The sequence below is a fragment of the Salmo salar genome, chromosome 10, assembly GCF_965601325.2.
Source record: "Salmo salar chromosome 10, fSalSal1, whole genome shotgun sequence".
NCBI lineage: Eukaryota > Metazoa > Chordata > Actinopteri > Salmoniformes > Salmonidae > Salmo > Salmo salar.
This window is the reverse complement of record NC_138300.1, coordinates 54,802,943-54,816,817: the sequence shown is the minus strand read 5'-3', so window position 1 is coordinate 54,816,817 and position 13,875 is coordinate 54,802,943. Positions and strand designations below refer to the sequence as shown.

The window sequence follows — 13,875 nt, the reverse complement described above, 5'->3', positions numbered from 1 at the left end:
TTTTGACATGCGTTTTTCTGGATTTTTTGTTATTCTGTCTCTCACTGTTCAAATAAACCTACCATTAAAATTATAGACTGATCATTTCTTTGTCAGTGGGCAAACGCACAAAATCAGCAGGGGATCAAATACTTTTTCCCCTCACTGTACAAACAGGACTGCAAGGTATTAGCCAATGCATCTTACTGGTTTAAACAGAAAGAAACACCAAATTCTAGCTAGGAGCTGTGAACAGTCTATAAAACCAAGCTAGCTGTGAAGTATGAACAGTCTATAAAACCAAGCTAGCTGTGAAGTATGAACAGTCTATAAAACCAAGCTAGCTGTGAAGTATGAACAGTCTATAAAACCAAGCTAGCTGTGAAGTATGAACAGTCTATAAAACCAAGCTAGCTGTGAAGTATGAACAGTCTATAAAACCAAGCTAGCTGTGAAGTATGAACAGTCTATAAAACCAAGCTAGCTGTGAAGTATGAACAGTCTATAAAACCAAGCTAGCTGTGAAGTATGAACAGTCTATAAAACCAAGCTAGCTGTGAAGTATGAACAGTCTATAAAACCAAGCTAGCTGTGAAGTATGAACAGTCTATAAAACCAAGCTAGCTGTGAAGTATGAACAGTCTATAAAACCAAGCTAGCTGTGAAGTATGAACAGTCTTTATAAAAACTCAACTGGCCTCTGTTATAAAAGGTGTGGTGGGATACTGTAATGTGCCCATAATTCACCAGCTCAATCCATTGGTCGGACATCAACAGGCAGACGAGGTTCTACTGAAAGCTAGGATTGCTAGTGCAAAGTACACACAGCGTAGCCATAGATACTCCCTGCTTATTTCCACTTGGTATATAATGCCTCTACAGTAGGTGTGTCCTATCACATCATGTATCTAGATCTCCTCCCACCAGCCTCCTCTGGTGTACTATCCTTGTTTTACCAATACATTAATGTGACAAAAAAGTTATTTTACTAACAGTCTTATCATACACAGAACCACATTCTGTTTTAGCTACCTATGTAGGTTAGAACTGCCTGAATTCCTGATATTTTAAAAGTAATATTTTTTATTCACAGATTAAATACAACACCAAACCAGGAGGGCTGCACAGGGTTAAAACTGTTCTATCCATCATATGAAGGGTACAGGAAAACAATGTTGACAGGATGACGAGTGCTACTCAGCAAGCGCTTATGTCACAAAGAGGAAATTCAAACCTGGAAGTTAATCCATTCTATGTGTGTCATATAAAATCCAATCAAATTAGATAAAACTAAAATAAAAAGGCAATAAAATACATGAATAAAATAACCTAAAAACACGAAGATGTCTACAAATATACATTTACATTTACGTCATTTAGCAGACGCTCTTATCCAGAGCGACTTACAAATTGGATATATAAACAGGGCAAACCGTTCCATACCTGTCCTACAAAGTAAGGTGTTATAGGGGTGTCACAGTAAAAAGAGAGGGTCTTGAGACAAACCCTTACATCCAAGAGGACTTATTTTACTTGTTCCAGTTCTTGAGGATAGCTTCCGCTGCATCCAGAGTGCTGTCTTGCTACAGAGACACACAGACAGGTGATGAGATACGTTTTCCAATATTCACATTATCATGTTAAACCAAACCGAAAGAATACATCTAAACCCAATCTTTTAACACGGTCCACTCTTTATGTCTAATGAACTGGCCTGTGAGAAAGTCCGTTTTTCTGAATGAGAGAACCCATGTTTACCTTGATGAAGCATAGACGGATGTATTTCTCAAACTGCTTCTTGGATTTGTTTAAAACTTTTTTTTGGTTACTACATGATTCCATATGTGTTATTTCATAGTTTTGATGTTTTCACTATTATTCTACAATGTAGAAAATTGTCAAAATAAAGAAAAACCCTTAAATGAGTAGGTGTGCCCAAACATTTGACTGGTACTGTATATTTTTTAGCTAAACATGTGGGGCTCAAAACAGGAAGGGTTCTGCCCCACCTGCCCTGAATGATGGGTCGCCAATGGCATTACTACTAACCTAACATAGCAGGCGTAAAAGAAAACCCCTGAACAGAGTTCCCACATCTGGTTTTCACATTACTACATACAGTGCTTGACTTGGGCAGGAGCAGAGTGCCGGCACCTCAAATGTTCTACTGCCTGAGCTCCTGTTCCTATTATAGAATACTAGCTCAGAAGTATTGTGGAGCTCCTGCACCTAAATATAAACAGTAACAGCACCCAAAATGAGTACCGGCACCTTTTTCAGACCCAAGTCAAGCACTGACTACAAAGCATTGCAATACATAAAAGCTATTTTCAGAATGTAGATTACATTTCTGTGCCCTCAATGAAGTGAAAAATACAGTATATTTTTTATATCTCATCTTCCCGAAAGTGAGTGGAAGAGTGAGGCTATGACCACTCTAGGGATGAGGGAGAGAACAATAGAAGGAATTCCATCAAAGATATAATTGTCTCTGTTTTTACATGGGCAGTGTTTCCAGTAAGCAGGTAAGTAATTTCCTCAATTAGCAAAGAAAAGGGGGGAAGCACAGGCAGACATCAAACATTAAATCCTAAAATATTTCCATACAATATACTTTTCAAAGATATTTCCAGGGTCATATTCAGCACGATGTCTTCAATTGTCGTCTTGTATTTTCGAGTCATAATGACGTGTTTTAGCTGTTGATGGCTGAGTGGGATGCACTGATTTTCATGACTTGATTAGATGTTTCATGAAGTGTAATGACTTCATGTAAGTCTAGTTGTTCTGATGATAACATCTCCTGGCAGAAAGGTAAACCACCTCCCTGTGGCTTTTCCTTTGTTCCAGTAAATATGAGGTGTTCAGTGCAGGAAGGGACTATAACTTCTTGTTTAGGAAACGGGAGTCAATTAACTTGCACACTCCTTTCCTAAAGATCTGAGAGGCACTTACGTGCCTGGTTAATATAATAAAAAGTATTACAATGATCCTATGGCTTCCACAGTAGTTAGCTAGGCCTGTTGGTCATTCAAAATCTTTCATTTGTCTTCAGTGCTTAATGTATTGTTATGCACCCCCCATTACTTCTGAACAAGAGTGTTTAAATGATTTATCCTTTTCTATTCTATTCTATTTTATTATTTCCTGTTACAAGACCTTCGGGATTGCTGTGTGTGACTAAAAACGAGACATTTTGGTGACAAGACATGATACATTATGTTATGTTCTAGTCTGAGGAAGAGAGAGAGAATGGAAAAGTGGCCTCTGACTCAGCAGGGACCTTGTTCTTGGGACTCAATATTGACAACAAACAGCAGAAAATACATTTCCATTTATTCACAATATTGTGAGCTGTACCCATACTATCCCGTTGCATTTCCATTTTGATTTAAAAGATATATACAGTGCATTTGGAAAGTATTCAGACCCCTTGACTTTTTCCACATTTTGTTACATTACAGCCTTTTTCTAAAATGTATTAAAAAAAAAACAATTCTCATCAATCTACATACAGTACCCCATAATGACAAAGGGGAAACAGGTTTTCTGAATTGTTGCTAATTTATTACAAATTAAAAACAGAATTACCTTATTTACATAAGTATTCAGACCCTTTGCGATGAGACTTGAAATTGAGCTCAGGTGCATCACGTTTCCATTGATCATCCTTGAGATGTTTCTACAACTTGATTGGAGTCCACCTGTGGTAAATTCAATTGATTGGACAGGATTTGGAAAGGCACACACCTGTCTATATAAGGTCCCATAGTTGACAGAGCTTGTCAGAGCAAAAACCAAGCCATGAGGTCGAAGGAATTGTCCGTAGAGCACCGAGACAGGATTGTGTCGAGGCACAAATCTGGGGAAGGGTACCAAAACATTTCGACAGCATTGAAGGTCCCCAAGAACACAGTGGCCTACATCATTCTTAAATGAAAGAAGCTTGGAACCACCAAGAATCTTCCTAGAGCTGGCCGCCCGGCCAAACTGAGCAATCAGGGGTGAAGGGCCTTGGTCAGGGAGGTGACCAAGAACTCGATGGTCACTGAAAGAGCTCCAGGGTTCCTCTGTGGAGATGGGAGAACCTTCCAGAAGGAAACCATCTCTGCAGCACTCCATCAATCAGGCCTTTATGGTAGTGGCTAAACAGAAGCCACTTATTTTTTTATTTTATTTTACCTTTATTTAACTAGGCAAGTCAGTTAAGAACAAATTCTTATTTTCAATGACGGCCTAGGAACAGTGGATTAACTGCCTTGTTCAGGGGCAGAACGACAGATTTTTACCTTGTCAGCTCAGGGATTCAATCTTGCAACCTTTCGGTTACTAGTCCAACGCTCTAACCACTAGGCTACCTGCCGCCCCACTTATCAGTAAAAGGCGCATGACAGCCTGCTTAGAGTTTGCCAAAAGGCACCTAAAGACTCTCAGACCATGAGAAACAAGATTCTCTGGTTTTGATAAAACCAAACTCTTTGGCCTGAATGCCAAGCGTCACGTCTGAAGGAAACCTGGCACTATCCCTTCGGTGAAGCATGGTGGGGATGTTTTTCAGCGGCATGGACTGGGACAATAGTCAGGATTGAGGGAAAGATGAACAGAGCAAAGTACAGAGAGATCCTTGATGAAAATGTGCTCCAGAACGCTGAGGACCTCAGACTGGGGTGACGGTTCACCTTCCAACAGGACAACATTTACATTTTAGTAATTTAGCAGACGCTCTTATCCAGAGCGACTTACAGGAGTGAATGCATACATTTCATTTCATGCATTTTTTTGTACTGGCCCCCCGTGGGAATCGAACCCACAACCCTGGCGTTGCACACACCATGCTGGCGTTGCAAAAGTTTTGAGAATGACACAAATATTAATTTTCACAAAGTCTGCTGCCTCAGTTTGTATGATGGAAATTTGCATATACTCCAGAATATTATGAAGAGTGATCAGATGAATTGCAATTAATTGAAAAGTCCCTCTTTGCCATGCAAATTAACTGAATCCTCAAAAAATATTTCCACTGCGATTTCAGCCCTGCCACAAAAGGACCAGCTGACATCATGTCAGTGATTCTCTCGTTAACACAGGTGTGAGTGTTGACGAGGACAAGGCTGGAGATCACTCTGTCATGCTGATTGAGTTCGAATAACAGACTGGAAGCTTCAAAAGGAGGGTGGTGCTTGGAATCATTGTTCCTCCTCTGTCAAACATGGTTACCTGCAAGGAAACACGTGCCGTCATCATTGCTTTGCACAAAAAGGGCTTCACAGGCAAGGATATTGCTACCAGTAAGATTGCACCTAAATCAACCATTTATCGGATCATCAAGAACTTCAAGGAGAGCGGTTCAATTGTTGTGAAGAAGGCTTCAGGGCGCCGAAGAAAGTCCAGCAAGCGCCAGGACCGTCTCCTAAAGTTGATTCAGCTGCGGGATCGGGGCACCACCAGTACAGAGCTTGCTCAGGAATGGCAGCAGGCAGGTGTGAGTGCATCTGCACGCACAGTGAGGCGAAGACTTTTGGAGGATGGCCTGGTGTCAAGAAGGGCAGCAAAGAAGTCACTTCTCTCCAGGAAAAACATCAGGGACAGACTGATATTCTGCAAAAGGTACAGGGATTGGACTGCTGAGGACTGGGGTAAAGTCATTTTCTCTGATAAATCCCCTTCCCGATTGTTTGGGGCATCCGGAAAAAAGCTTGTCCTGAAGAAGACAAGGTGAGCGCTACCATCAGTCCTGTGTCATGCCAACAGTAAAGCATCCTGAGACCATTCATGTGTGGGATTGCTTCTCAGCCAAGGGAGTGGGCTCACTCACAATTTTGCCTAAGAACACAGCCATGAATAAAGAATGGTATCAACACATCCTCCGAGAGCAACTTATCCCAACCATCCAAGAACAGTTTGGTGACAAACAATGTCTTTTCCAGCATGATGGAGCACCTTGCCATAAGGCAAAAGTGATAACTAAGTGGCTCGGGGAACAAAACATTGATATTTTGGGTCCATGGCCAGGAAATTCCCCAGACCTTAATCCCATTGAGAACTTGTGGTCAATCCTTAAGAGGCGGGTGGACAAACAAAAACCCACAAATTCTGACAAACTCCAAGCATTGATTATGCAAGAATGCGCTGCCATCAGTCAGGATGTGACCCAGAAGTTAATTGACAGCATGCCAGGGTGGATTGCAGAGGTCTTGAAAAAGAAGGGTCAACACTGCAAATATTGATTCTTTGCATCAACTTCATGTAATTGTCAATAAAAGCCTTTGACACTTATGAAATGCTTGTAATTATACTTCAGTATTCCATAGTAACATCTGACAAATATCTAAAGACACTGAAGCAGCAAACTTTGTGAAAATTAATATTTGAGTCATTCTCAAAACTTTTGGTCACGACTGTAGACGCTGCCAAACGTGCTTCAACAAAGTACTGAGTAAAGGGTCTGAAATACTTATGTAAATGTAATATTTCAGATTTTGTATTTTTTATCAATATGCCAAAATGTCTAAAAACCTGTTTTTGCTTCTTTGTCATTATGGGGTATTGTGTGTAGCTTGATGAGGGGGGGAAACTATTTAATCCACTTTAGAATAAGGCTGTAACATAACAAAATGTGGAATAAGTCAAGGGGTCTGAATACTTTCCGAATGCACTGTAGGAGAAAAGTGATAAAGTAGTGCAAACTACTGATTAACACAGACAAAACACACATAAAAGACAAACAATCCATTTCGCTCAATTCATTACGAGTGTTAAACCACCAGATTTAATTAAATAATACATTTTATACACCTGATAACACATCACACTGGCTGTACTGTATAAAATGTATTATTTAATGAAAGCTGTCCCACTTTCCCTGACATTCATTCATAGAACTATAATTAAACCATAAGATGGAAAAAAAATATTGCTTTATTGTAATAATACTGTAAAACACGGAACCTTTATCTTTTTATGGCCATATGACAAACCCCCTTTTGTTATAAAATCTTGCCCTTCCAGGAAGAGAAATCGAACATGACTGAACCCTCCTCCGTGCCACCTGACCTGTGACCTCCCTGTTAGCAGATAATAGAAAGGGCTGGTTTGTTATCAGTTCACAGGAAGCTGCCTTCACGAGAAGGTCATTTTGGACAGAAACAGGAGGGAAGGGGATTTTTATGGGCACTGGTAACCTCTGTTTCTGTTAAAGTCTGCTAATGGAGGCCAATGTTTGTTTAAGGGACACACATCTCCGTGTGTTTCCATCTTCCATCCATACCTCTAGTTAGGGATAAGGAATTCTGGTCCCGGAGGGCAGAGTAATTCAAATGGGTTGTGCTAAACCACCTGACTTACTGCAACTAATAGTAGCTCATAGCTGAATGGAATAAATACATTGAGTCAATGGATATAAATTATTCTAAGCTAGGCAGGCACTGTTCTTAACAAGAATGAGACTGCCCACTGCTAAAGATACTGGTGTGATTCAAAGCCGGAAACACCTTAGGCCTGTCCTTGCATAACTCTTGTCCTAGATGACGATATTCAGACTAAATAGTGGAAACTGGAAAGCCCTGGACTGTGATTTCAGAGGACATGAACAGCACACAGAGACATGTACAGTACAATGCATTCGGAAAGTATTCAGCCTCCTTTTTGCTAATTTATAATTTTTTACATATTTTTATTTGCATAAGTATTCAGACACTTTGCTATGAGACTCAAAATTGAGCTCAGGTGAACCATGTTTCCATTGATCATCCTTGAGATGTTTCTACAACATTGATGAGGGGAAATGTTTTTTTAATCAATTTTAGAATAAGGCTGTAACGTGGTCTGAACACTTTCTGAATATGCTATATTGCTCTGGAACCAACTGGCTGTTGGACAGGATCTGAGTAACAGTCCTTCGCCTCTATTTAGGGTTCCCCAAACTAACACTCTCCCTGAGGCCAACAGGATATGTTTTTGTGCTCCCATATCACACAGAAACTTCCTGTATGGACTTTACGCTTGGCTCGCAGCCTCCAAAACCATTATGACTGATGGTCCTGATAATTTTTGGGAGAAGGCCTACTTTACTTTCATTTCAACTCTGTGCTGGTTGCAGATACACACTACTATGCATCAAACATTTTCAAAACTGGTACAAAATAAAGTGCAACTGAATTTTTATTTTATTTGAATGATTTTGAATCATTGCAGTGACATCTGTGTTGTTTTGTTAACAGGGGTGTATAGCCATATGGCAGATATTAGCAGACATATAAAGAGGGGGAGTTTCCCTCTATTCTTTACCAGGACCAGGTGATATATTCTTTACCAGGATCAGGTGATCTATTCTTTACCAGGACCAGGTGATCTATTCTTTATCATCGGACCAGGTGATCTATTCTTTACCAGGACCAGGTGATCCATTCTTTACCAGGACCAGGTGATCTATTCTTTATCATCGGACCAGGTGATCTCATAGTCTTTGAAGACACTCTTCAGCTTCTCAACAGACACTGAATGATCTGCTTTGCCATAGCCCTGAAATAGATGGGACACACACACACAGCATATGTTATTTTCAGGAGGTTTTGAGAATGTTTTCCTCTCCTCTGTTTGGTGACCATTCCCCTCTGGGGAGAAGGCCCTTACTGGCACATTGAACTGAAATGCACTTACAGTTGATTCCCCAAAAACACGCAGTTTTTTGTCTTTGCTGTTGTGCTCAATCTTCCCTCCTCCAAGACAGTTGCACTCCAGTCCCAAAGCCGTTATTGGTGGGGTGACCTTCTCAAATATATGATCTGAAAATCAGTCAAAGTGATAAACATGAAATCTGAAGGGGAGGGGATGTGATGTATGAAGGCCAAGGCATACAATGTTACGCACAATTAGTCACCTCATGCAAGCCTAGGGTCCATCTATGTTTGTATCCAAGACAGGCCCTGGGCATTAGCGGTCATTTAAGGCCCGACCAAAAATGACATATATATTTTCTTATGTTAGTCACTGACAGTCACTCAATTAGCCCATGTCAGCTAACATTTTCTTCAGTGGTAAGTTAGTCTAGCCAGCTATCTAAACTAGTAGTAATCATGGCCAAATTGCTGACCAGGCAGAAAGGGCCCATGTCCAGGGGCCCTGACCTCCACGGGGCCCCTATTGATTTTGTTAGTCACTTTCAATGAGATATCATATTAACATGGCATTAGTCAAGGCAAAATGTGTAGAATTTCAGGAAATTTGCTTTAATTTCTCTACTCCCCATGGCAAAATGTGTAGAATTTCAGGAAATGTGCTTTAAAGCTGCAACCATTTCTCTACGCCCCATGGCGAAATGTGTAGAATTGCAGGAAATGTGCTTTAAAGCTGCATCCATTTCTCTACGCCCCATGGCGCAATGTGTAGAATTGCAGGAAATGTGCTTTAAAGCTGCAACCATTTCTCTACACCCCATGGCGAAATGTGTAGAATTGCAAGAAATTAACTTTAAAACTTAAATTTCTTCTCTCTGAAGAAACTTACATTTCTTCTCTTTAGTGCCCCCCAAGAGCGGGGGCACGAAAATGTTTTGTCGGAGAGGTGGGGGGCCACCCAAATCTCTCTTAGGGCCCCCAAAAGGCTAGGGCTGGTTCTGTTTGTATATGTAATATGCAGCTCTTATGTAGCTATCTTTAGGCATATGCATGTTGACAATGCTCCAACATCCTGTATTTGGTTGCCTGCAGTTGCAGACAGTAGCCTATATAGCGCAATGGCACATTCAATAGCTACTATGTTATTGAGCTTCATGCCGTCGGTTTACTAGCAAATGGCGTTAGATATCATAGTAACAATTTATAACAAGGTCGGCTACATTTTGCCACTGGTAGACATTTAGTACAGCGGGATTGGTGTACGTGGGCAATGGGCGCCTCAAAGCAATGCTGTCTGACCACCGCCACGAAAGAGACAAGGCACACTTACTGTGATACTGCCCAGCACTTTTTGTGCCTCTCACTATATCTTTGTATTCAGTTCCATCTTTTACTTTTATCCTCACTAAAATATACTTAAATGTTCCCTCTGGATCGACTTCAGCGTCGGGGACTTTACCCAAAGCGTCTGCCATTGCGACTGTGAAAATACGCACTGTACACGGGACGCACAACCTTGTCACTGCTCTGCCTACGACACACACCATTCCTGCAGCACAGTGCTCATTAACCGACGGCCTTATCGGGTTTAGGGCGTGTTCCACCATTTAAAGAGAGCGTTTGAGTAGCATGCTACCATAAACGTACAGTAGCCTAAAGCCAACTTGAGCAAGTAGATCTGACCATATCCATTTCTTTCCTTGCAATCATTCAGTATGACTTGAAGAAATGCTTGGTAGAATAGTATGTACCTACCTAGCCCAATATGCACTCTTAAGGAGCCTACCGTCACTCCTTATGGTTCAATAACCTTGTTATTCAATAACCTTGTTATGTTATTTTAAGAGGTAGACTGGCTCTGGCAGCAAAAACAGCCAAATACTCCATCGAAACGTGAATCGATTATTAATTGCGATACGGTTCTAGAAACATAAAGCCCTTTACTTTAATATCACATCAAAATAATGCAAAATATACACTTACTGTACACCGTTTTAACCAGCTTTATCACTGTTGCAGCCGACAGTATTTTTCAGTGACACACAGGTGTTCAGAGCATGCTAATTACCGCCGGTGGTCCCTCAGTCTTCCGTCTGTAACATGGAGATATGGCCGTGTGGGAACACAAACCCTAACCCCTTTACAGGTGTGTATCAATTGGAACATTTTATTTTTAATTGTTTTATCACTGATGTGAATGATTCTAAAACCGTACCGCACGATGTGTGTTAATGTTCAGACCGAGTGTCAGAGCTCTTAACAAAACTCCCCTTTACAGAAGTCCAATGACTTATGTGTAATGAAATGGACCTGAGAGTTATGATCAAGGACTAGTGCCTACCCGGATTACTACTATGCCTAATATTAATCATGCCTAAAAATCTAATTTTGGGGATATTAGTATTGGCCTCAGCAGTGTAACAGATAGCCCTACACCTGTACACAGATTTCAGTCAAATTAAAAGGAAGAGCGTTCATGAATAAGAATATATTTTAGGAAGGTCAGTGTCAATGGAACAGGTAAAATAAAAGGAAACCGTCACTTTGGAGGCCAAGTGCTCAGATAACTGGTAGGAGGTGGCTCACAACTGGATATGGCCACAATATGAATCCAAGAGAGACAGGAGGTCTGTTACTATGTGAAAACAATCCACACCCTCTCCACAGCAAACACACACACACACATTCTCTCTCTCTCCCGCCCTCCCTCTCAGGTCAGTGGGATGTGGGGTTTCACTACCTCAGGATGTAGAGAGCAGAGCCAGAATCCGTCTCAACACAGTTCTAAATACAGTACGCCTGTTTCTTTTCCCAGAAACCATGGAGCTTCCGATGTCTCCAGCACGCAAGCTATTGTTCATGAATTGAAATGATAGGTAACACACCTGAACAAACATGCATGTACTGTATTAACTCAGATTGAAAGTAATCAGTGGTGATTTTAGCATGTAAATCTTGGTCGAGCAAACTCACAACACAACACTAAACAATACATTAATTGTACTATAACGGTGACAAACGGTGTCCACAAACTGTTAAGGCCTAGATAAAGCTGTCCCAACAGCAGAGCTTTCTTTTCAGCACTATGGAGTGATTCCTTACCACTGGCTATCAGCGGAGCCTTATCTGGCAGCGAAACAGTTCATTCAGCCTCATTTACTGCCTTTTAAAAAAAACATAGCTGATATGGCAGACTTGCTTAAACAAATGTGATTTCTGACAATTGAGATGTACAAACTATGGTATAAGGGGACGACGAGTGGATAAGAGGCAATTCGTAATTTCAATTAAGACATGAAAAAGCGAGCTAGGACAGACGTAGTCAATATAACTACAGGTATTTGTTCAGCACTTTTGAAATGTACAGCGACAGAATTCAGAACACAGGCCGTTCTTACAGTATTCTCCCTGTACGTCAAGTCAGAACCGTAGGATAAATAAAAGGGGCATATAAGCAGACAATGAAAGCTCTTACAATATTTGATGTTTACATTTCTCTAAAATCGGCTATAGGCTACATGTGCACCACCAAGTCAGAACAGTAGGCTAAGTTAGTAGGTGGAAAGGGACCAAATTATTAGAGTGAGGCACACGGGCTACTAACAGCTTACTACACATCATACAGTTAGTATTACTTAGCTACAGCATACATATCTCCCTGGCATATTACATAATTTATCAGTGGAGGAAAAAGTACCCAATTTTCATAAACGTAAAGATACCTTAGTAGAAAATGACTCAAGTTAAAGTCACCCAGTAAAATACAACTTGAATAAAACGATTTGGTTTTAAATATACTTAAGTATCAAAAGTAAAAGTATAAATCATTTCAAATTGCTCATATTTGTCAGGGATCCCGCTTCCTGAGTCTGTTTCTGCCTGAGCTGACTGTTTTTTGTTTGGAGTGTTGTCTAAGGTTCCTGAACGCACCCTGTCTGGTTGCTAGGCAACGAAGTTAGGCGGGAGATCTAGTAATTACCCGCACCTGCATCTCATCAACCTTCTGCACACCTGGTCCTGATCATCACCTCTTCTTAAACCCTGAGCTGACATCCATTCCCTGCCTGATCGTTAGCAACGAACAGTATGTTGTGCCAGCGTATCAGCATCATGTTTCCTGAGCTAGTTTTGTTTTGTTGTGTTGTGTTTTGTTGTGTTGTGTTGTGTTGTGTTGTGCTTGTTGCTGGTTACTCACTCCCGTTTACTCTGTCTTAGTCATTCTCCCGGAACATTCAACTCCCTTGCCTGGCCGTCGGTGGATACAGTGACTTCATTGGATCAACCCAATTACTCTCATCAACTCACCTCCGCTGCCGCTCCGTCTCCTGGATTACTCAATATACACATCAAGACTACCAATAAATACTCACTTTCATTTTACTCACCTTGTCCTGGTCTGCTTCTGGGTTCTGTCTTAGAGAATCGTGACAATATTAAGCAAACCAGACGGCATCATTTTTATGTTTTTTAAATTTACAGATACCGAGGGGCACGCTACAACACTCAGACATCATTTACAAACTAACCATGTGTGTTTTGTGAGTCCGCCAGATCAGAGGCAGTAGGAATGACCAGGGATGTTCTCTTGATAAGTGTGTGAATCGGACAATTTTCCAGTCCTGCTAAGCATTCATTTACATTTACATTTACATTTAAGTCATTTAGCAGACGCTCTTATCCAGAGCGACTTACAAAATGGTGCATTCACCTTATGATATCCAGTGGAACAACCACTTTACAATAGTGCATCTAAATCTTTTAAGGGGGGGGGGGGTTAGAAGGATTACTTTATCCTATCCTAGGTATTCCTTAAAGAGGTGGGGTTTCAGGTGTCTCCGGAAGGTGGTGATTGACTCCGCTGTCCTGGCGTCGTGAGGGAGCTTGTTCCGCCATTGGGGTGCCAGAGCAGCGAACAGTTTTGACTGGGCTGAGCGGGAACTGTGCTTCCTCAGAGGTAGGGGGGCCAGCAGGCCAGTGGTGGATGAACGCAGTGCCCTTGTTTGGGTGTAGGGCCTGATCAGAGCCTGAAGGTATGGAGGTGCCGTTCCCTTCACAGCTCCGTAGGCAATCACCATGGTCTTGTAGCGGATGCGAGCTTCAACTGGAAGCCAGTGGAGAGAGCGGAGGAGCGGGGTGACGTGAGAGAACTTGGGAAGGTTGAACACCAGACGGGCTGCGGCGTTCTGGATGAGTTGTAGGGGTTTAATGGCACAGGCAGGGAGCCCAGCCAACAGCGAGTTGCAGTAATCCAGACGGGAGATGACAAGTGCCTGGATTAGGA

General features: G+C 41.5%; 1 protein-coding gene and 1 non-coding gene across 2 annotated transcripts in view; one reads left to right on the top strand and one right to left on the bottom strand.

Moving 5' to 3' along the window:
• Positions 1-13,875, top strand: part of LOC106592820 (E-selectin) — a 126,398-nt gene that overhangs the window by 86,664 nt on the left and 25,859 nt on the right. The gene's annotated exons all lie outside the window — the stretch shown is intronic.
• Positions 1,043-10,302, bottom strand: LOC106560654 (uncharacterized). The gene is made up of 4 exons (XR_014379044.1): positions 9,925-10,302; positions 8,638-8,762; positions 1,738-8,499; positions 1,043-1,562 (listed from the first exon to the last, which is right to left on the bottom strand). It is a non-coding gene; the product is annotated as an uncharacterized LOC106560654 (transcript).